The sequence below is a fragment of the Muscardinus avellanarius genome (assembly GCF_963383645.1).
Source record: "Muscardinus avellanarius genome assembly, chromosome: 19".
NCBI lineage: Eukaryota > Metazoa > Chordata > Mammalia > Rodentia > Gliridae > Muscardinus > Muscardinus avellanarius.
This window is the reverse complement of record NC_137805.1, coordinates 45,742,073-45,766,178: the sequence shown is the minus strand read 5'-3', so window position 1 is coordinate 45,766,178 and position 24,106 is coordinate 45,742,073. Positions and strand designations below refer to the sequence as shown.

At 46.5% G+C, this 24,106-nt stretch overlaps 1 pseudogene across 1 annotated transcript; it reads right to left on the bottom strand.

Moving 5' to 3' along the window:
- Positions 1 to 2,190: 2,190 nt before the first annotated feature.
- Positions 2,191 to 2,788, bottom strand: LOC308277525 (Golgi apparatus membrane protein TVP23 homolog B-like; annotated as a pseudogene). The gene has a single exon. The product of its transcript is annotated as a Golgi apparatus membrane protein TVP23 homolog B-like (transcript).
- Between the last annotated feature and the right edge of the window lie 21,318 nt (positions 2,789 to 24,106).

Sequence of the window (24,106 nt, the reverse complement as noted above, 5' to 3'; positions counted from 1 at the left end):
CAGAGGTCGAATGCCCCTAGGTTTCACCCCCAAACTCACACACACACACACACACACACACACACAAAGGATGAGCAATGTCATACATTCACAATGAAATACTAATTGACATTTCTTTTTTCTTTTTTTTTCTTTCTTTCTTTTTTCTTTCTATTATTTTTCTTTGTGGTCCTGGGATGGAACCCAGGGGCAGTCTACCTCCAAGCTATACCCCCAGCCCTATTTTTTATTCTTTTTTGGTGGTGGTGGTACTGGGGTTCCTGAAAGCCCTTCTACCTCTGGGCTACACTCCCAGACCTATTTTATACTTTTTTATATTTGGAAACAGGGTCTCTTAAGCCAGCGCGCCTGGCTTCGAACCTGCAAGATCCTCCTATCTCTGCCTCCCAAGCGCGGGGATTACAAGCATGCGCCACTACACCTGACTTTTTTTTTTTTTTTTTTGTGGATCTGAGGATGGAACCCAGGGGCATTCGACCTCCAAGCTACACCCCCTGCCCTATTTTTTATTCTTTATTTTGAAACAGGGTCTCACTGAGTTGCAAAGGACCTCACTAAGTAGCTGAGGCTGTTTATGAACCGCGATCCTCTGGTTTCAGCCTCCCAAGTGCTGGGATTACAAGCGTGCGTCACCACGCCCTGCTCTTTATTCTTTTTTTTTTTTTTGTAAACAGCAGAATTTTATACAAATATGAAGTTTCGTACCTTCCAAACTACCACTCCAATAGACACTTATTCAATTAAACAAAACATCTTTAAAAAGTTTAACAATATACAAACACATTCACAACATAATCCGCTGATTAGAGACTCCAACAGAGTTTATAGTACCTACAACAGAATTTAGATACCTACATAGTTTACAGATAGTTACATATATTGCTTTAAGAAATATTAGTACAAATGTATGATTTACACAACATCCCCATTATAGCAAGAAAATAGATTCATAAAATAAGGTGTCTTCTAGGCATTTATTATGCCAGCTATTTAACTGATTACTCTCATTATGATGTAAGAATAATACTTGTCGCGTCCCTCGACCAGCGATTAAGACACGACACGAAGCTCTTCTTGCAAGCCGTTTATTCAGGATACTCGTAATGGCGGAATGGCAAAGATCTGCCTCGCGCAGGGCATTATAAACATTAACTCACCCAATCACTTCTTGCCACATCTCACTCACTCACTGGCTCACGCTCGTCAGGTCACCACCACGTCATGTGTTACGCAACCCTAGCCTCCAAATATGGAGTTGCTTCCTGCACAGCCATGTGCCTAATCAAGCTCAGAGGCAGGAAGCCGGCGCCATCTTTCAATGGCGGCTCACCACAAATACTCTTTTAGTGGTATAAAAAAGGCAGCTTTTATTAGCCCAAAGACCACCAAAGAGCTTGCAGGAAGTTCCAAAGTAAATTCTGGCTATCCTCTCCATAAAATAAATAGAAGAGCAGCATACCAGGGTGTCCCCTAGACATACACTACGGCGATTCCATTTATATTAGCTGGGCCTTAAGTAAATGACTTCCTATGAAATAAATATGAGAACAAAATTTTAGAAACCAGTTAACACCACTGGCCTGATTTTGGTTTTTACTTGTTCGTACACATCTGTAAGAAATTTTATCATGAAGAAGCACGCGTTAAAAATCAGCAACTTTCCTAACTTTTCTAACTCATACATAAGCCAAGTGCTCAATCTTATCATGGAGTCAAAGCTTCCTTCTGAAAAGTATGTATAGAGATAACATGTAAACACACAGAGCTTTGAGAGGAAGGACACCTCACATGTTCTATGGGTCGGAGCGCAAGGATGTCTGCCATACATGTAATAACATGTAAACACACAGAGCTTTGAGAGGAAGGACACCTCCCTTGTTCTATGGGTCAGAGCTCAAGGATGTCTGTCTGTCATACATGTAAATGACACGTTAATCTGGATCTACCGATACTTTGCTATGTGCACACATATGTGCATCACCAAACAAGTTCTGACCTGTTTCTAGGGACACCAACTGCTACAATGAAAATAAAAACTTAACATGAAAACTATGTCACCTTTTCTTAAAGTTTTTAAGTGGAAAGACAAACCCAACACTCCTCTTTGCAACTGGACTGGACCCTAAATGGCTGAGTTGAGAATCTCTTCAGTTGTTCCCCAGGGTAACAGAACACACAAGCTTTCTCTATTCAGGAAGTCTGATCATCTCCTGTGTGTTGTCTTAAGAACTGCTTTCCAAAATAGGAGGTAGCCATGCTGGTTAAATTCTTCCCGCTGCCCACCTTACACAGGTCGGCCCCTTGTAGCACCACACCCATCATGACCACAGCCAGCCACTTCACTCTGAAGAAGAGAGCACTGAAGGCAAGTATCAGCCACAGCACTGAACAGGCAATAAGCCCCAACCAGAAGATTCTTGATTCCGCCTCTGAAACAGTCTTACTGTCCTGAGGAGTTGCCTTCCTGGATCAAACACCCAATGGCTCTTTCCATCCGCATCGATGTGATTCCACCAGCGCAGGCCGACCATCAGTTACCGGTGACATTCTTCACTGCCCCAAAGTCCCATGACAACAACAAGATAATTGTCACCATACAGGCAACAAAGCTGCTGCTGAGCAATTCACAGAGAAGGTAGACCACGATGGCACTGACGCGAAAGAACAGGTGGAAAAACGATGCCACCGGGTGTCTGATTTTGGATTTTTGGGGTCTATTAGATGTCTCTTCTTCTGCATCAAACAGTGAAACATCTTCTGTGTCATCATTGCTATCCTGCGGCAACATGACACCCCGCACCAGCCCCACTTCCGAGAGCCACGTCAGCGCGGTCGGCAACTTCCGCGACCTGTCACTGGGAGCCTGGAAGGGCCAACGTACAAGCTGCAATCCGGACCCACTTTCTGGATATACTTCCACTTTTTCTCTTTATTCTTTATTTTGAAACAGGGTCTCACTGAGTTGCAATAGGCCTCACTAAGTAGCTGAGGCTGTCGGCAAACTGCAATCCTCCTTTCTCAGCCTCCCGAATACTGGGTTATAAGCATGCGCCACTATGCCCAGCTTTCAGCCTTATTTTTTATTCTTTATTTTGAAACAGGGTCTCAGTAAATTGCAGAGGACCTCACTGACCATGAACCTGTGATTCTCCTATCTCAGCCTCCCAAATACTGGGATTACAAGCGTGCGCCACGCCTGGCAAATCAGCATAAAAAAAAAAAAGCAGTTAACACAGGCAACAAAATGGATGCGCTCTTAAAAACATTATGTTAAGAAAAGAAGTCAGACACAAAAGTCATTCTTCGGTTTTGATTTCTTGTATATGAAGTACGGAAATGAGCAAAACGGATCTTGTGGGCATCTAGACTTGTGGCGTCCAGATCTTATTTATGGGGCCCGCCTGCCCTGCCAACACCTGGGGGCTGAGACAGGAAGATGGCAAGTAGTGAGGCCCTCGGCAACTTAGTGAGACCCTGTTTCAAAGGTGGATGCCCCTGGGTTCAGTCCCCAAGACAAAAAGAAAGGCAGGCGGGCAGGCAGGCGGGCAGGGGGGCGGGCCCTGCCCCAGTGCCCCGGGCTGGGCTCAGTGGTAGAGTGCATGCTGGGAGGGCCAGGAACATCAACTGTGAGATGCTCACTTGTCTAGCCGTGATGGTGGCTGGGCCCAGGGTAACTGGAAACCTTTGCTTTGTGTTTCCTTGGTTTCAGCTTTCAGCAGGGCCTTTGGAGCTCTGGGACCAAGCTAACCACAGCCAGAGAGCAAAGCTAACAACCTCAGAGGTTGATTGATTCCTCCTGCTTCCCCGCTCTGTCTTCACTGCTGAGGCTGATTAAAAGAGCCCTTGGATGCTGGGTGATGTCCCTCAAGCCTTTCCTTAGACCGACACAGAGGCAGCCTGGAGAACGAGGCTCGTGTAACCCCAGGGCTTCTCCAGCCCCTTTCACCAGTCCCTTCTCCCCTTTTTGACCAACCTCATCAGGATCTGCCCTCCCGGTACCATGTCCTAAAGTGTGTTTCTTTCTTCCTTCTTTCTCACTTCTTCTCTTTCCAACTCTAGTCTTAAAAGGGGAAATAGATGTGTCCATAACTGCTCCCTCACCAGCCCATTCTGTATTTAAAGCTTTTGAGGCCCAATAAAATAATACATTCTATGTTCAAAAAACAACAACAAAAAAAAGCCGGGCATGGTGGCGCACACTTGTAATCCCAGTATTTGGGAGGCTGAAAAAGGAGGATCGTGGTTCATAGACAGCCTCAGCCACTACTTTAGTGAGGCCCTTTGCAACTCATTGAGACCCTGTTTCAAAATAAAGAATTAAAAATAGGGCTGAGGCTGTAGCTCAGAGGTAGAATGCCCCTGGGTTCCATCCCCAGTGCTATAATAAAAACAAACAAATAAACAAAAATGGGCATGGTGGTGCACGACTGTAATCCCAGTACTGGGATGCTGAGACAGGAGGGTCACAGGTTTGCAGCTACCCTCAGCAACTTAGTGAGACCCTGCTTCAAAATAAAATAGGGCTGGGGATGTAGCTCAGAAGTGGAATGCCACTGGGCTTAATCCCCAATACAGAGAGAGAGAGAGAGAGAGAGAGAGAGAGAGAGAGAGAGAGAGGAAAACAAATCCAGCAATGCTAATTGCTATCAACTTCATTATGTCTGAGATAATTTGCACTATTATAGTGGCTCATAATACATGCTATGGAACCTGGCTAATTAAGGGAAGATACTTGGAGGCAGAATTTGGCTTAAATCCTGATTTGCAAGTTATTCCTGCTCTGCCCTCTCATAGAACTCAGACCATCAGAGAGAGGTTTTCTGAAGAAACATTAACTGGACACATGATCTTGGACTTCTGTGGCCTGAATCATTAGGTAGACAGATTTGGACATAGGGTGGGACTGGTTTTCCATAGGAACGTCAAGAAATGATAACCCAGAAGCCAAGCACAGAGGTGCACATCTGTAATGCCAGTACTTGGGAGGCAGAGATAGGAGGATCCCAAGTTAACAAGCTCTTGGCTCAAAGTTAAAAGCTACAAGGATGTAGTTCAGTGGTAGAGTACTCCTAGATTCAGTTCCTAGTACCACAAGAAAAAAACAAAAAGGAAAAGGAGGAGGAGGAGGAAGGGAGGGAAAGAAGGGAGGAAAGGGTAGTTACTCCTGTCCTCTGCAGCCCCAGGCAGAGGGCTCCCTCTTGTCTGGCAGAAGACAAGAGCCCAGGGGTACGATAGAGAACAGTAAACCTGGAGGAGTTAGAACAGAAGCAGGGACCTGAAGGGAGGCTCCTGAAGGGCAGGATTTGGACAGGGAGAGGCCAAATAGCCATTCTAGACAAGATAAAAAGAGCCTCACAGCCAGGCACGGTGGTGCACACTTGTTTTTTTTTTTTTTTTTTTACTGGGGGTGGAACCCAGGGGCTTTCTATTCCCGGGCTACACTCCCAGACCTATTTTATATTTGGAAACAGGGTCTCACTAAGTTGCCGAAAGCCTCACTAAGTAGCTGAGGCTGGCTTCGAACCTGTGTGATCCTCCTGTCTCAGCCTCCCAAGCGCGGGGATTACAAGCTTGCGCCACCATGCCCAGCTGGTGGTACACACTTGTAATCGAGTACTTGGGCAGCTGGGACAGGAGGATCACAGGTTCAAAGCCAGCCTTGGTAACTTAACAAGGCTCTCAGTAACCTAGTGAGGTGCTGTTCCCAAATAAAAAATAAAATGGGGCTGGGGGTTTCCCCCTTTTTATATTGTGATTGTTTTTGGTATTGGGGATTGAACACAGGAACATACTACCCCTGAGCTACACAACCAACCCCAACCCTATTTTTTACTTTTTTTTTTTTTTTTTTTTTGGTTGTTGTACTGGTGATGGAACCCAGGGATGTTTTTCCTCTAAGCTACATCCCCAGTCCTATTTTTTTTTTTTTTTTAATACTGGGGATGGAACCCAGGAGTATTTTACCTTTGAGCTCCACCCCCAGCCCTATTTTTTTATTCTTTATTTTGAAACAGGGTCTCACTGACTTACTTGCAAAGGACCTCACTAAGTAGCTGAGGCTGTCCGCAAACTGTGATCCTATCTCAGCCTCCTGACTGCTAGGATTACAAACGTGCACCACCAAGCCTGGCTTCTATTTTTAATTCTTTATTTTAAAATAGGGTCTCCCTAAGTTGCAGAGGCCCTCACTAAGTAGCTGACCTGGCTTTGAACCTATGATCCTCCAGTACCAGCCTCCCAAGTACTGGTTATAAGCATGTGACACTATGCCCAGCTGTGAGAATATTTTTAAATATAGAAAATTTTATGTGACCTCCACCTAGAATTGCCCTTATTTATTACCATGTTTGCTCCATCTTTTTTTTTTTTTTTTTTTGGTGGTACTGGGATTCCTGGAAGCCTTTCTACCTTTGGGCTACACTCCCAGACCTATTTTATATTTTTATTTGGAAACAGGGTCTCTTAAGCCAGCACAGCTGGCTTCGAACCTCTGCAATCCTCTTGTCTCCACCTCCCAAGCGCGGGGATTACCAGTGTGCGCCACCACACCCCGCGTGCTCCATCTTTTTAATTTGAAAATTTGCAAGCTGAGTGTGGTGGCACACGCTTGTAATTCCAGCATTCAGGAGGTTGAAACAGGAAGATTGTGATTCAAGGACAGCCTCAGCTACTTAGTGAGGCCCTTTGCAACGCAGTGAGACCCTGTTTCAAAAATAAATAAAGAATAAAAAATAGGACTGGGGTGTAGCTCAGAGGTAGAATGCCCCTGGGTTCAATTCCCAGTACAGTTAAAAAAAAAAATTGCAGATAGAGGAGACTCAGCCAGGTGTGGTGCACACTCCTGTAATCCCAGTACTTGGGAGGCTGAGACAGGAGGATCACAGTTTCAATGCCAGCCTAACCAGTTTAGCAAGACCCTCAGCAACTGAGCAAAACCCTTTTCCAAAATAAAAAGTTGTTAAGTGTAGTGGCTCACGCTTGTAATCCTAGTACTTAGAGATTGAGACAGAAAGTTTGCAGGTTTGAAGTCAGCCTCAGAACTTAGTGAGGCTCTCAGCAACTCAGCAAGACTGTTTCTGAATTAAAAAAAAAAAATAAGCCAGACATGGTGTCACATGCTTGTAATCCCAGCATTTGGGAGGCTGAGACAGAAGGATCACACAGGTTCAAAGCCAGCCTCAGCTACTTAGTGAGGCTCTCAGCAACTTAGTGAGACCCTGTTTCCAAATAAAGTATAAAATAGGTCTGGGAGTATAGCCCGGGGGTAGAAAGCCCCTGGGTTCCATCCCCAGTACCATAAATAAATAAATACATAAATAAATAAATAAATAAGGCTACGGGTATAGCCCTAAGGTAGAAGGCCCCTAGGTTTCACTCTCAGTGCCAAAAAAGTTTAAAAATAAATAAATAAATAAACCGGGTGTGGTGGTACATGCTTGTAATCCCAGCATTCAGGAGGCAGAGAATAGGGGATCATGGTTCACAGACAGCCTCAGCCACTTAGCGAGACCCTTTACAACTCAGTGAGATCCTGCTTCAAAAATTTTTAAAAAGCTAGGCGAGATGGCCCACGCTTGTAATCCCAGCATTCAAGAGGCTGAGACCAGAGGATCACAGTTCGCAGACAGCCTCAGCTACCTAGTGAGGCCCTCTGCAACTCAGTGAGACCCTGTTTCAATATAAAGAATACAAAATACAGCAGGGGGTGTAGCTCGGAGGTCGAATTCCCCTGGGTTCCATCCCTAGAACCGCAAAAAAAAAAAAAAAAAAAAAAAAAAAATTAAAAAATTAAAAAGACTAAAAAACTGGAATAGGGATGTAGCTTGGAAGTCGAATGCCCCTGGGTTCCATCCCCAGGTATCACAAAGAAAATAATAAAATAATAAAAATAAAAATAAAATAGGGCTATGGTGTAGCTCAAAGCCATAGTGCCCCTTGGTTCAGGCTAGTGCCATCCAGATCCAGTCTTCACACTCTTTTATTCTCTCTTTTTTTTTTTTTTCTTTTTTGGTGGTACTGGGGTTCCTGGAAGCCCGTCTATCTCCAGGCTACACTCCCAGACCTATTTTATTTTTGGAAACAGGGTCTCCTAAGCCAGCGCGGCTGGCTTCGAACCTGCACGATCCTCCTGTCTCTGCCTCCCAAGCGCGGGGATTACAAGCGTGCACCACCACACCCAGCCTCTCTTCTTTTTTTTAATACTAGAAATTGAACCCAGGGATGTTCTGCCTCCAAACTACACACCCAGCCCTTTTATAACTTTTTGTTTTTGAAACAGGGTCTCGTTAGGTTGCTGAGGCTGTTCTCAAACCTGCGATCCTCCTGTCTCAGATCCCAAGTCCTGAGATTACAGGTGCTCACCGCCGTGCTGGACTTCTTCCCTTCAATTCTAAAGTCTAATGAATGTGACATTATATATGTTCCTCCCTGAAACAGTTTAAAAAAGAGACTAATTTAAACTGATATTTACTTCTTATTGTTGCAGGAGTTATGGTAAACGGAGAGCAGGAAACAGAGGCTGAGTTAGGATAGAGCGGGCCTCCTGATTCACCAGTGAGAGCCAAGCTCCGGGTCTGAGCCCCGAACTCAGAACACGCAAGTTCTTTTACTGCCTGCTCCCTGAACTTTCAGAGGGCGGGGTGAGTGTGAGGTCTGTCCTGCCCAGTGTGAGCGGGATGCAGAAGCAGAACGGCCGGCAGCCTGCAGTTGTTTCTCTCTGCTCCAGCAGCCACTGCCTTATCTTGCAGGGCCGGGGAGGCGCTGCTCTGTGGGCCTCAGAGGGGGCCTGTGAGGAAGGCTTTCTTCTTCTCTCTTGCTCCTAGGCTTCCAGCCAAGAGTCATCTTCAAGGACATAGCCAGGTTTCTGCCTCAATATGATTCTTGATTACTTTTGAGGTGCATCTCTGGTGCTCAAACAGGTTTGCATTTGAGTATAAAAGTCATGTTTAGAGCTGGGCGTAGTGGCACATGCTTGTAATCCCAGTACCTGGGAGGCCGAGACAAGAGGATTGCAGGTTCATGACCAGCCTCAGCTACTTAGTGAGGCCCTCCGCAACTCAGTGAGACCCTGTTTTTAAAATAAAGAATAAAAAATAGGATTGAGGGTGTGGCTCAGGGGTAGAATGTCCCTGGGTTCAATCCTCAGTACCAAAAATAAAATAAAATAAAAGTCATGTTTAAGCCAGGCATGGTGATGCAGGCCTGTAATTCTAACACTTGGGATGCTGAGACAGGAGGACCACATTTCACAACCAGCCTCAGCAAATTATAGTGAGACCCTTTGCAATTAAGTGAAACTGTGTTTCAAAATAAAAAATAAAAATAGTAAGCTGGGTGTGGTGGCACATGAGTCTGAGACAGGAGGATCGCACAGGTTTGAAGCCAGCCTCAGCTACTTAGTGAGGCTCTCAGCAACTTAGTGAGACCCTGTTTCCAAATAAAATATAAAATAGGTCTGGGAGTATAGCCCGGAAGTAGAAAAGCCCCCAGTACCACAAAAAAATAAAAAATAAAAATAAAAATAGGACTGGGGGTACAGTTCAGAGATCAGATGTCCCTGGATTCAATCACCTGTAACACACATGTGCACGCGTGTGCGCACACACATACACACACACACACACACACACACACATCATGATTATTATGCGGCAATTTTTTATGACTCTTAAATTGCCTCTGATAGCATGTCTAGAATTCAAAGATATTTTAAGCAACTTATAGCCTGGCATGGTGGTGCACACTTGTAAGATAAAGTGCAGGTCCTCGGCGAGCATAAACGCTCGGGCTGGTGGGACCAATATGGATGCCATTAAGCTTTATTAATGCGGCCCCCATCCCCGGGCAGGTCCAGGGGCCCGCGCACATCCAAGCAGCCCATCCCGCACCCATCCGAGAGAGAGGGAGAGAGACGGGGGTCCTCCTTTTAAGGAGGGGAGGGGTTTTACTCGTGGGAACACACAATTCTCATGGGGGTTTCGGCCCCCACTGCTCACACAGAGGTCATGTGATGCAGAGGTCACATGAGTGCAGGGCCCGACTTATCCCGGCCTTTTGGTAATAAGGGATGAAGATTTGACCCTCGAGCGACTTCCTGCTGTCAAGGGGCATCATAAGGGGGCCTCTTGGCCGGGAGAAGTCAGGTCCACCAGAAGTGGGCAGGTGGGAGCATGGCTACAGCAAGGATTGGAGGTGGAGGTTACCCTAGACAGCTTAGTGATGTGCGTTTGAGGAGACTTGAATAGGTGAGGGGCTATTAAAAAAACAAAAACAAATCGTGAGAACAAGTCCTGGGAATGGCAGGAGCCCATCAGCTATTGGCCCTTGCCCAGAAGGGAAGGAGCCCAGCAGCTGCTGGCCTTTGGAACCCTTTGAAATATGAGGTAGATTGTCACTAGATTTATTAATAGCAGCCTTTTCCCTGAGGAAGACATACACCACCCCTTTAGCAGTTTTTCATTAGACCAGCTTCATTAATAGCAGCATTTTCCTGAGAGAAACACATGCCACTCTTTTTAGCAGTAAGTAGGTTTGGGTTCATCTGGTCAAATGAAAACATGCCATTGAATCAGAGCCATCAGTAACGGATTTCAGAGGTTTAATGCTTATGGCAGTTTGGCCTCTGAAGAGGGAGAGCACCGTAGTATGTAAGCAAGTGGACCTGCAAGAATAAAGACATCAAAGAGAATTATGCCAAAAACAAACAAAGCTTGGTAGGCCCCAACACTGTGCAAGAGAATTTGTCATGGAACTGTTGTAACGGAGCCCTTTTAGATACGGCATAAGCCTCGGGCAGAGCAATTTTATCCTGTAAAGGAGGGCCTGTAGTGTGTGGGCAGGAGAACTTGCCGTCGGTCCCCTGGGCCGAGATTTGGGAAGGGAAACTAGGGCTTGAAAGGATGGAAAGATTAAGCAGGCCACCAAAGAGGAGACTGGCTTATCCTGTACCTGTAGAGTTACCCTGGGCCAGCAAGGAGGATGGAGGAAGGAGGATGAGGGATCCAGGAGCTGTCAGTTCTCAGCCAGGCCAAACAGGGCCAGCGACGGGTCCTGGCCTGGAAGGGTGGTCCCCCTGTGTTGAGGCACCTGGGGCTCACTGCTTTTCAAAGGGCACTCACCTTTCCAATGGCCATTCAATCCACACCTGAAACAGGCTCCTGGAGGTGGTTGTCTTTGCTGTTGTCCTCCCCTAGGTGGCGCTTGTCGCCCCGAGGGCTGCCCTCCCTCCGCTGGCTGCAGGGCTGCTAACAGGGCTTGGGACTGTAGATCTGCCATCTGACGAAGTCGGAGTGTACGCTCCACTTCTGCCTGTTCCTCTCTGGAATTAAAAACTTAAATGCCATGTTCACCAAATCTCAGATAGGAGTTTGAGGACCATCCTCAGCCTTTCTTAATTTCCTCTGAATATCAGGGGCTGATTGACCGATAAAATGGGTGGCCAATACAACTGAACCTGCCTCAGAAGATGGATCTAAATGGGTATAGTGGGTAAAAGCCTCTTGTAGCCGATTAAGAAAAACTGCTGGGTTTTTGTTTGGACCCTGGGTGATTTCCCTAAGCTTATCATAATTAACCGCCTTATGGGAGGCATCTCGCATACCATCAAGAAGGCATTGTATCATATAATTTCTTATTTCTATTCCCTCCTTGCCATTATAATTCCAGTGGGGGTCCTCGGAGGGAACCGCAGCTGTACCAATAGGAAGCAGTAGATTGGTTAGGTGAGCCTGATCGGCCTGTTCCCTGGCTTCCTTCGGAATACGATCACGTTCATCTGGAGTCAAAGAAGAGGTTAGAATGACATGAAGATCCCGCCAAGTTAAATCATATGCTTGTACAATATGTTGGATTTCCTTGATAAAACCGGAGAGATTGGCAGAAAAGGAACCCAGTCTCTTTTCAAGTTGAGTGAGGTCAGAAAGGGAAAAAGAAACATGGACACAGACCACACCTTCTGCACCGGCCACCTCACGAAGTGCGGCCAGGAGAGAAGGAGGGTCTCTGGAACGGGTCCAGTGACCTACAGGGGTAGGCGAGGGGGAGGTAAGGCCATCGAAAATTGTTACCTAAATCATATGTCGGCCAGACCTCAGTGCAGAGAAAAACGAGATTTTCAGGGGAGAGTTCCCTGGATAAGCCCAGAGTCTGGAGATTAACCAGAACACGGCCTAGTGCGGACTGGGAGTCAATCTTAGATGGCTCACTTTCCACCATGACTAGTTAGTGAGCCAGAACGAAGGCAGGGATTGGGCGTCCCAAGATCCCGCCTAACGTCTGGAAACGACAGCGTGGTGTGTTAGAGAAGGACGTCTTCGTTCCCTGTACACAACCTTAGATTGGCCTGGCCAATTGTAGAGAACTTGGAACCAAATATTTGGATTTATCTAACAGCCAGAAGCCCAAGTACAGAAGGGTCTAAAAGCCGGAACCCACTTACTCAATGAAGGGGAAGCTTACCACCGTGTAGGCGCTGAGAGGATGCAGAGCCGGGAGCATGCTGTGGAGATGTCCCGTGAAATAAGGGCTGTATGAGGTTCAAGATGGCCACCGACTCCTAGGACTGGCTAAGAGTGAAGTGGGAGGAGTTTAAGATGGCCAACAGGTGGCTGGGTAAAACAAATCCAAAATGGCTACCTCCAGAGCGATCATGTGGCTGGGTAAATCCCGGATGGCTGCCAGTTGAATGGTGTGGTTAGGTCTGTGCACCAGGCACCGGGCAGACTCTGAACCCGGGCCACATGGCATGCGCCCCCACCGACCCCGGGCAGGCGAGAGGGCCAGGGTACTTGCCGGGGTCCAGGTAGCGCATGGAGCGCAGCGCTAGCAGAATGCTGAGTCTGGAAGAGCAGAATGGAGCCCGGCGGGACCTCGGTCCAGGCAGAAAAAAACTGAAGTTTTGGAGGCCAGGCAGAAAATGGGACGGGAGAGGATCTGCAGTTACCGGAGCCGGGCGGGCAGTCGCGAGTGCCAAAGCCAGATATGGGCACACGCCTGGAATGGCTGAAGACAGGCGCTGCTAGACGTGGGGCCAGTAGTGACCGCGGCGGGTCCATCAGGCCGGGGCGAGGGTCTCTCTGTGCGGGCGGCTCGCAATGGCAGGGCGCGGGCCATGCGCAATGGTGGTGATTGCAGGAGAAAAAAAAAAAAAAAAACTTTTTCTGTGTCCCGGGCAGCAGCGAGACGGTGGCGGGACCGTGTTCCAGGACTGGCGTTCCAGGGTGGGCATTGGGGGTTTCTCTGGGCTACCGTAGACGGGCCATGGGTGGCGGCGGTGGGCTAGACTTTCTCTTTGTCGGGTGGGGCCCGTGGCGGAGGCGGTGGTTCCATCCAGTCGCAGCTTTGGGTATACCAGGCTGCCAGCTTTTAGCTGTGCAGATCTAAAGGACCCAAATCGACCCATTTCGGCACCATGATGTAAGATAAAGTGCAGGTTCTCGGCGAGCATAAATGCATAGGGCGGTGGGTCCAATATGGATGTTATTAAGCTTTATTAATGTGGCCCCCATCCCCGGCCCGCGCACATCCGAGCAGCCCATCCCGTGCCCATCAGAGAGAGGGAGAGAGAGACGGGGTTTCTCCTTTTAAGGAGGGGAGTGGTTTTATTCGAGGCCCCCCTTGCCCGTGCAGAGGTCATGTGACGCAGAGGTCACATGAATTCAGGACCCAACTTAGCAGTGATCTCAGTACTTGGGAGGCTGGCACAGGAGAATCACAGGTTTTAGACCAGCCTCAGCAAATCAGTGAGGTTCTTAGCAACCTACCGAGTCCCTGTTTCAAACTAAAAATAAAATAGTGGCGGGGGTTTAGCTTGGAGGTAGAATGTCCATGGGTTCAATTTTCAGTGCCACAAAAAAAAGTTATTTTAAACAAATTGCAGTATTGAATAAATGCCTCTCAAGCTTCCAACTCTGAGGAAAAACAGCTGTCATAATTCTGGTTATGTCAGCTACAAGTTAAAGTCATTTTTAAACTATAAAATCCCATCATTTAGGCCACATCTCATTTTTTTTTTTACCACATATATTACTATTCTTACTAGAATTGGCTGAAAATCATTGCCTATCATAAATCAGACTCATTCTCAGAGGGCAAAGCCTTGCCATCAAAGAAGCAGTCAAGAGAATGTGTTGTGGGCTCTTTGAAGTGGCTGCTGCTGTTTTAGGATTACAGAAATCTAGTTAGAACTCAAATATCTATCCAAATCCTTTCTCCTTTAGGTAAAGAAAAAGATACCCATCAAAGGAAAGCAACTTGCAGCTAGGTATGTTGGCACATGTCTGTAATCCCAGTACTTGGGAGGCTGAGACAGGAGGATTGCAGGTTCAAGGACAGCCTCAGCAAATAGTGAGACTTTCATCAACCTAGCAAGACTTTGTTTCAAAATAAAAATAAAATAGGGGCCGGGATATAGCTTGAAAGTGGAATGCCCCTTGGTTCAATCCCTAGTGCCACACACACACACACACACACACACACACACACACACAAAAGAGCAACTTGCTGGAAATTGCGCAGTGAGTTAACATCAGGGCTGGATCTATAATCCAGGTTTCCAGATTCTGGTCCATTCTTTGAACCCTGTTTCATTAAAGATATCTGAGGCCTGGAGCCCTGGTTAGATAGCTACAGGTGATGTCTATCAGCATTTTCAATTTATAAATGACTGCTAAAACTTTACTGAATGTAGTTTAATGTATCCCCAATCCACGAACTTCTTCATAGACACCAGGGCATAGTCAGTGTTGACTTTCAACCTTGCATCAAGGCCTGACTTCACCAGTATGCATCCCCTTGCTGGAAAGCCTCAGGCCTTTGAGAATCTGAGGCAGGAGGATGGAAGGTTCAAGGACACGCTCATCAATGTAGGAGATACTCAGCAACCAAAACACATAAAATAAAATAAAAAGGCTGGGGGCTGTAGCTTGGAGGTAGAATGCCTCTGGGTTCACTCCCCAGTACCACAAAATGGGGCGGGGGGGGGGCTTGGTTTAATGTTGTCCTGTCATCTTGAATTTCTTAATTTTTTAGCAAAGAGTTTTACATTTTTGTTTTTCACAGGGCTCAGTAAAATCAGGTAGTCCAAGCCAGGCGTAGTGGTGCAACCTTGTAACCCCAGCATTTGGGAGGCTGAGACAGGAGGATCGCGGCTTGAGGACAGCCTCAGCTACTACCTAGTGAGGCCCTTTGCAACTCAGTGAGATTCTGTTTCAAAATAAAGAATAAAAAACAGGGTTGGGGGTGTCACTCGGAGGTAGAGAGCCCCTGGATTCCATCCCCAGCACTGCAAAAAAAAAAAAAAAAAAAGAAGAGGAAGGATAAAAAAACAGGCCTGGGGATGTAGCTTAGAGGTAGGGGGGCCCTGTGCACTGCAAAACAAACAAACAAATAAAAATAAGTAAATAAATAAAAAGCCATGAAAGCCCATTTTAAACCTGAAGCAAAAAAAAAAAGAGAGAACTCGAATGAGACCAACATACAGATTAGCAGTCAGGAGCGAGCTGAGGGGGCGCCAGGTGACCGCGCGACACACAAGAAGAAGGCGGGTGCGCAGCAGTCCATGGGCCTGGCCCTCACAGGATCATCCCAAGATTAAATATAGTAACAATAAGGGATCCACTGAATTCCAGGGAAGCAGGAAAACCAGTATCCCAGAACTACTGCAAAAGTTCCTTCTCTACCACACAAGAGCAAAGACCCCAGCCTTCTGGAGGAAGTCTCTAAGTATCTCTCTAAGCCGGGCGTGGTGGCGCACGCTTGTAATCCCCGCGCTTGGGAGGCGGAGACAGAAGGATCGCGCAGGTTGAAGCCAGCCATGCTGGCTTAAGAAACCCTTTTTCCAAATAAAAATATAAAATAGGTCTGGGAGTGTAGCCTGGAGGTAGAAGGGCTTCCAGGAACCCCAGTACCACCAATAAATAAATAAATAAACAAATAAATAAATGTATGTCTCTCTAAACTTGGCAAAAATAAAAGGATTGCAGAACTGGGTGTGGTGACACCTGCCTGCAATCCCAGTACTTGGTAGGCTGAGACAGGAGGATGGAGGACAGCCCAGCAAGAAGTGAGACTCATCAACCTAGACTCTGTTTCCAAGTAAGAAATAAAATCAGGCTGGGGCATAGCTCGAAGGATTGAACTGCCTCTGGGTTCAATCTCTAGTACCACAAAGAAAAAATAATTTTTTTCTTTTTTTCTTTGTGTGTGTGTGTGTGTATGGTATTAGGGATGGAACCAGGGGCTTTCTACCTCTAGGCTAACCGCCCCCCCCCAGACTTATTTTATATTTTTATTTAGAAACAGGGTTTCTAAATTGCTGAAAGCCTCACTAAGTAGCTGAGGCTGGCTTTGAACCTGCGCAGTCCTCCTGTCTCAGCCTCCCAAGTACTGATATTACAAGTGTGCACCACCACGCCAGGCTTGTTTCTTATTACAAAGAAAAAATTCAAATACCAACATACATAAAGTGAAAAGTGCATATTTCTAGTTAATTCCTCACTTGATTCTATTTCTAAGGAGAAATCACTATTAAAATATAGGAATTGAGTGTGGTGGGCACAGCTGTGAGACAAGGGGATCACAGGTCCGAGTACAGTCTCAGCAAGTAGTTAGACTCTCATAAACCTAGAGACACCCTGTTTCAAAATAAAAATTAAAAAATATATATGCGCCAGATCTGGGTGTAGTGGTGCACACTTGTAATCCCAGTACTTGGGAGGCTGAGACCGGAGGATCAGGGTTTGGGGCCAGCCTCAGCTACTTAGTGAGGCCCTCTGCAACTCAGTGAGACCCTGTTTCAAAATAAAGAATAAAAAATAGGGCTGGAGGTGTAGCTCAGAGGTAGAATGCCCCTGGGTTCCATCCCCAGTACCACCAAAAAAAAAAAAAAAAAAAAAAAAAGAGCTGGGGCATGTAGCTGAATTAAAATTTAAATTAAAGTGCTAAGGGTTAGCCAGGTGTGTCAGTACACACCTGTAATCCTACTACTTGGGAGGTGAGGCAGGTGGATTGCAGGTTCAAAGACAATCTCAGAAAGTAGTGAGACTGTCATCAACCTATCGAGACTTTGTTTCCAAATAAAAATAAAATAGGGCTGGAGGGGGTTAACTCAGAGATAGAATGCCCCAGGGTTCAATCCCCAGTGCCACAGAAAAAGGGGGGCTGGGGAGTTGCTGGGAGGTAGAAGATCTCTGGATTCAATCCTAGATAGATGATGATAGGTAGGTAGATAGGTAGGTAGGTAGAGATAGATGATAGATAGATGATAGATAGATGATAGCTGATAGGTAGATAGATAGATGATAGATAGATAGCTAGATAGGTAATAGATACTTTCAGACTTTTTTGCATATGCAAGCATGGAGATGTTTTGATATTTATTTTCAAAATAGGATCATGATGTCTATTTCTTCAATTTGCTTCAATATTCTATTTCTTTAGTATATCCTAAGCCGGCCCCAGTCTGGAATGGTGAGCTCCTTCCAAGAAGATGCTCCACTACTGAACTGTACTCTTGTCTACACAGACACAAACCCGCAGCATCCTCAGCCTCAACGTGACCGTGCCTCTGGATGAACCCCACTCAGGTTGAAGGAATTTAACACACAAGAGGTCTTTCCAGTTCAGCTCTGAGTGGCTAAAAGCTATTATCAAGCCAGGTGTGGTGGCACACGATTGTAATCCCAATACTTGGGAGGCTGAGACAGGAGGATCACAGGTTCACAGCCAGCCTCAGCTACTTAGTGAGACCCTCCGCAACTGAATGAGACCCCATTTTAAAATAAAAAACAAAAATAGGGCTGGTTGTGTAGCTCAGAGGTAGAATGTCCCTACTCCTTGGTTCTATCCCCAGAAACATGAAAAAAAAGCTATTCTCTATATCTACTATTTTTGAGGAGGAGGAGACCCAAACAACTGGCTTCTAGCCTCATAATAAACTTCTTAAATTAAAGGACAGTACTTTAGAGTTCAGGATTTTTTTTTTTTTTTTTTTTTTTTTTTTTAGTGGTACTGGGGGTAGAACCCAGGGGCTTTTCTACATCCGGGCTATGCTCCCAGACCTATTTTATACATTATTTGGAAACAAGGTCTTGCCGGGGTCCAGCCTCTGCCAGTCCAGGGGTCATGAAGGAGCTGAAGGGCTGGTGAAATTAAAGAACGAGAGATGCCGTGCTTAGTAGCTGGGGGAAGACATCTCTGCCTGTGCCCTAGAATATACTTTATTTATACATGAATCTGACAAATTACAGCAAGCTACATCATATGTATTTTGCTTTTCATTTAGTTTTTTTAAAACCACATTACACATACATTGTTTTTTATTAACCTGAACTCCACGTAGCAGGCACACCTTGAAGCTACCCATTTTTCCTGGTTTTTGTTTTTTATTAATTTGTAATTAATTGACCCACAAGACCTATTACTACTCTACATCACACATAATAAACTTTAACTGAACTTATCCTATCCTCTATCTTAGCTACTAAATATTAGACTTACTGTATCTACTTCTAAAATTAACTGCTAATTTTATCTGCTATTTTGGCCACTAAGTATTGTCTTAACTTATTTTGATCCAACCACCAAACCCCCACTAAACTTATTCTATTTTTTAGCATACAATACCTACACCTAATTTTCTATAATACCTATGAAGTTGTTTATCAAGAGAACTCTTGTGTGCTTTAGTGGGCAGGCACCAAGGAGGTCTCTGCCTGCCCAACCCTCTGTAGGAATGGCAGAGCCCTGACATCAAGCCATTTTCCAGTAATATTAACTCTGCGCTTGCCGTACACCACACACTCCTGTACAGGGAAGTGGAGGATGGTTGGAGGTGGAAAAGTCTTCTGATTAGCACTAGCCCCCTGAGGAGGGTACCACAGTCGACCCCCTAACTTATAAGCAACATATGGAGGGCCTTGCCCAGTAGGTATAATTTGCCTGAAGTTAACCTTTTCCTTTCATGGCTAAAACCTTAAGTGAGTTGGGTGTTGTAAGCAGAGGAGCAAAGAGCTCTTTCCTCTGTAGCTTCTTGAAAGTTCTCCCATAGTCATATTCTTCTTAGCGCTATTCCCAGCACAAATCTTAGGGCATTTTCCAGTCATAGTCACATCAACTTCAGATTATTACACAACAGCAATACTCAATCAAAGCAGTGTTCAAATTTCATTAATATTATCATTATTATAACTAAAATCAAGAGGGATTATGGCTTCAGTTTTGCCAGAGTCTTCCAGCCCTGTGGAATTCTCTTCCCAGCTGCGACCCTGTCATACAGCAGGAATGGCGCCGCCTCCGCCCAGGTCTCACTAAGCTGCTGAGAGCCTCACACAGTACTGAGGCTGGCTTGGAACCTGTGCCATCCTCCTGTCTCAGTCTCCCAAGCGCGGGGATTACAAGTGTGCGCCACCACGCCTGGCTTAGAGTTCAAGATTTAGAATAAAAACTATATGAGTTTAGCCGGGCATGATGGCGCACACTTGTAATCCCAGTACTTAGGAAGCTGAGACGAGAAGATTGAGGGTTCTCAGCCAGCTTCAACTACTTAGTGAGCCCCTCAGTAGCTTAGTCAGACCCTGTTTCAAGATAAAAAATAAAACTGAGCTGGGAGTGTAGCTCTGAGGTAGAATGATCTCGGGTTCAATCCTCAGCAACACACACACACACACACACACATGTCAAGATATAACTTCTATGAATGTATACACATTGTAATTAATAATGTGTGTAGGGGGAGTACTGTACTGGCGATTGCATTTAGGGGCATTCTACCTCTCAGCTACACCTCCATCCCTATTTTATTTTATACTGTGAATCAGGTCTCACTAGATTGCTCAGTCTTGCTACATGGCTGAGGCTGGTGTTGAATCTGCAATCCTCCTGTCTCAGCCTCCCAAGTACTGGGATTACAGCCATGCACCACCATCCCTGGTGTTAACTAATATTTATGCCTGGTACTCAGTCCTGACTCCATTCCCAGAACACCCTGTGAGCTGGTATCTTGATATTTCTGTACACAGATGAAGAAACTGAGGCTTTTGAGGACTTGCCCTTGAAAGCATCAAGAACATGTCATCTCAAGAAAGGCCATTGGGCGTGTGCTTTCAGGCTGAAGTCCCTTGAGATATTATAAGTTCAGAAAGGGTCACTCAGCCTGAGGATTCTTTGGGGAGGGATGCCCTTCACACACCAAGTTCAGAAAACATCTGGGATCACCAGAGACTGGTCATCAGGACTGCCATGAACCCGAATAAGCAAATGGTGAAATAGCTTTATCTTCCACTGACTTCTACAACCCCCATATAGCTCTTAGGACATCTCTAAAACTTGCTATCCAGTCCAGATAGCCATTTGCCCTGTCATTACTTCACAAATTTATTGTTCTTTGTTTAAAGGATAAAAGCATCGCGCTTTGGGCATTTCTTTGGACTTGACTTTCTTGTGACATCCCCCATATACATGAAAACTTAATAACATTTTTATGCTTTTCTCTTGTTAATCAGTTTTTTGTATTAATTGGGTGCTTAGATCCAGCCAAAGAGCCCACAGAAGAGCCGAGAGGGGGTGGTGGGGATGGCACGCTCCCCTGCACCCCCGCAGCTTGGAAGCAGCGCAATCGCATTCCTTGGGCTGCACTGTCCTACCTACTGGAAACAAAGAGCTGTCTAACTGGTGAGAATAACCCACACGCGCAGTTAAAGAACAAAGGCGTGCTGAACAATGCGGGACTGAGTGTAAGAACCAGAAGGGCTCACAAAGGGAGCGCGCTGCTTGGGCTGGCTTGTGCTGCAAAAGGAACCGTGCTAGAGCTGGCTTGGGACTGGGCCCGGGGGTGGGTGAGACCAGGCTCAGGGCGGACCCGTCCCTGCTTCGAGAGCCAAGAGGAGAAACGCAGCCAGCTAAGACTCGCTCCGTGGGAGCGAGGCATGGGCTAGGGCGAAGAGGAAATGGAAACTATGAGAAGGGAACGTAGGGTTAAACTTGGTGAGAGGGTATAAAGGTCAGGAGGAAAAAAAGGGTGAAAGATGGAGACCAGGATTCTTTTATTTTCTTCTCTCTTTTTTTGGCGGTACTGGGGTTCCTGGAAGCCCTTCTACCTCCGGGCTACACTCCCAGACCTATTTTTACATTTTTATTTGGAAACAGGGTCTCCTAAGCCAGCACACGTGGCTGGCTTCGAACCTGCGCGATCCTCCTGTCTCTGCCTCCCAAGCGCGGGGTTTACAAGCTTGCGCCACCATGCCCGGCCTTTTTTCTTTTTTTGGGCAAGAGGTTGGTACTGGGGATTGAACTCAGGGGCATTCTACCTCTGAGCTACATCCCCAGCCCATTTATTTTTGTGTTTATTTTTTATTTTATTTTTCGATTTTATTTATTTATTATTTATTATTTTAATTAATTAATTAATTTATTTATTTATTTTTTGGTGGTACTGGGGTTCCTGGAAACTCTTCTACCTCTGGGCTACATTCCCAGACCTATTTTATATTTTATTTGGAAACAGGGTCTCTTAAGCCAGCGTGGCTGGCTTTGAACCTGTGCGATGCTCCTGTCTCCACCTCCCAAGCTCAGGGATTACAAGCATGCACCACCACGCCCAGCTTATTTTTATTTTTTTAATCTAATTTAATTTTGCTGGGTGTGGTAACACATGCTTGTAATTCTAGTACTTGGGAGGCTGAGACAGGAGGATTGCAGGTTCAAGGACAGCCTCAGCAATTTAGTGAGGCTTCCATCAACCTAGAGAGATTCTGTTTCTAAATAAGAAATAAAGTTCGTCTGGGGATATAGCTCAGAAGTAGAATGCCTCTGGGTTCAATTCCCAGTGAGAGAGAGAGAGAGAGAGAGAGAGAGAGAGAGAGGATTTTGTCCTGTGCTTGAAACAAGGGCAGGATGGGTTGGTGTGGTGAGACCTTAGCAGCTCTTTTTCTTGTGACCTTTGGCCTTTGCCAGCGATGCCAAGAGAGGCTGAGGATGCTATATTGGGCAGGACTTCGGGGTAAAAGAATGAGACGCCATATCGCAGTCCCTGAAATCCTACGTGTGTGTGTGTGTGTGTGTGTGTGTGTGTGTGTGTGTGTGTGGTCCTGGGGATGGAAACCCAGTACCTTATTTTTCTATTCTTTATTTTGAAACAGGGTCTCACTACATTGTGGAGGGCCTAAGTAGCTGAGGTTGGCTATGAACCTCCGATCCTCCTGTCTCAGCCTCCCAAGTACTGGGATTACAAGCGTTCACCACCACGCCCTGCTAGAAATGCTAAAAAATTATAAGAGGACTCTTGTATGGTTCTCTGAGACCACCCCACCATACACACACGGTCAGGGTCTTGATGCAGAGTCAGCTCCTCCCCAGCTGGGTCAGGGATGGCACCTGCTCATCTGGGATATTAATGTGTGTTGACTTCCCCAAGGAAACAAGTGGCCTTTGCTCCCTGGGGGCTGCTGTCTTCTGAGGTGGTTCTGTTCCTTTAAGAAGGGCCCTTTTCAGGTCTTGCAAATTTTCAAATGACTCTGTGGTGGGGAAGGAGGCAGGCTCAGGGCCGGCCCTTGCCCCCTGCCCTCTGCCCCCTGCCCCCTGCCCCCTACCCCCTGCCCCCTGCCCCCTGCCCCCTGCCCCTTTCCCCCTGACCCTTGCCCCCTCCCCCTTTGCCCTGCACACATGGCTTTGAGGCCTGGGAAGGGCATTGTGGGGTCTCTGAGTCTCTGGGGAGGCTGAACACTGCAGAGCCCACCACAAGACCACCAAAGCTACCAGAGCACGTGTGTGTGTGTGTGTGTGTGTGTGTGTGTGTGTGTGTGTCTGTACGTGCGCGCATGTGCCAGGGACTTTCTACCTCTGAGCTACACTCCCAGCCCTATTTTAATTTGGAAATAGGGTCTCACTAGGTTGTGAGGCTGTCCTCCAACCTGCAATCCTCCTGTTTCCATCTCCCTAGTATTGAGATCACAGGCATGGGCCGGCATGCCTGGCTGAAACTAAGATTCTTCTCTGGGGAAGGTGCCCCTGGACAAAGGCACAGTGAAGCAGCCCACGCGAGTGTTTAACATACAAACGTCAACTGTGTGTGCTCCGTGGGCAAGTGAGCGGGCGCGGGCGCTGCCCAGCATGCCACCTGGACAGTATGGCTGTGGCCTGAGGAGCCGTCCCAGGATTAGGAGCTGGGGCTGCTGTTCCCTCGGCCAGTCTCATTCCTGTGTGTCTCCCACAGTGTGACACTTCCACTACGTAGACTGTGATCTTAGGGTTCAAAGTAAAAAAAAAAAAATCAGATAAGCCCTAAATGCAAAACAACTACTTATTCTCCTGCAAAAGGAAGAGGGAAAGAGGAGGAGAAAGAGGAGAAAGAAGAAAGGGAGGGGGAGCGAAAGAAAAGATCAGCCATCATTCGCCTAGAGGAAAAAGACCAGCCATCACACTGAGGGAAGTGTGTGCCATGTGCATTTTGTTTTTCTTAGAGTCTGACTTCAGCGCTAAGCCACTTGGTAAGATGCAACTCCACCCCAACACACAGGAAAAGTGTCCTTCAGAAAGCCCCATACCAATAGCCAGGCGTGGTGGCACACAGGCTTGTAATCTCAGGACTTGGGAGGCTGAGACAGGAGGACTTCGAGCTCCTGGCCAGCCTCAGCTCCTTAGTGAGGCCCTCTGCAAGTTGGTGAGGCCTTGTTTCAAAACAAAGAATAAATATAGGAGTGGCGGGCGGCTTGGAGGTCGAATGCCCGAGGAAGGGAAGGGACGTACGTACCAAGCCAGGCGCGGGGGTGCGCGCTTGTGACCAGTACTGGGAGGCTGAGACAGGAAGATCTGGGTTTTCATCCAGCCTCAGCAACTTGTGAGACCCTCTGCAACTTAGTGAGACCCCATTTCAAAATAAACAGTTAAAAAAAAGGGCTGGAGGTGTAGCTCAGAGGTAGAATATCTGGGTTTAATCCCTAGTTCCCCCCCCAAAAGAAAAGAAAGCTTCGTACCAGTTTGAAACAATAAAGGAAAATTTATTGACTTATCTGAGAATAAGATATAAGATATAAGTTGGCCTCAGGCTAGTGTGTGTGTGTGTGTGTGTGTGAGAGAGAGAGAGAGAGAGAGAGAGAGAGAGAGAGAGAGAGAG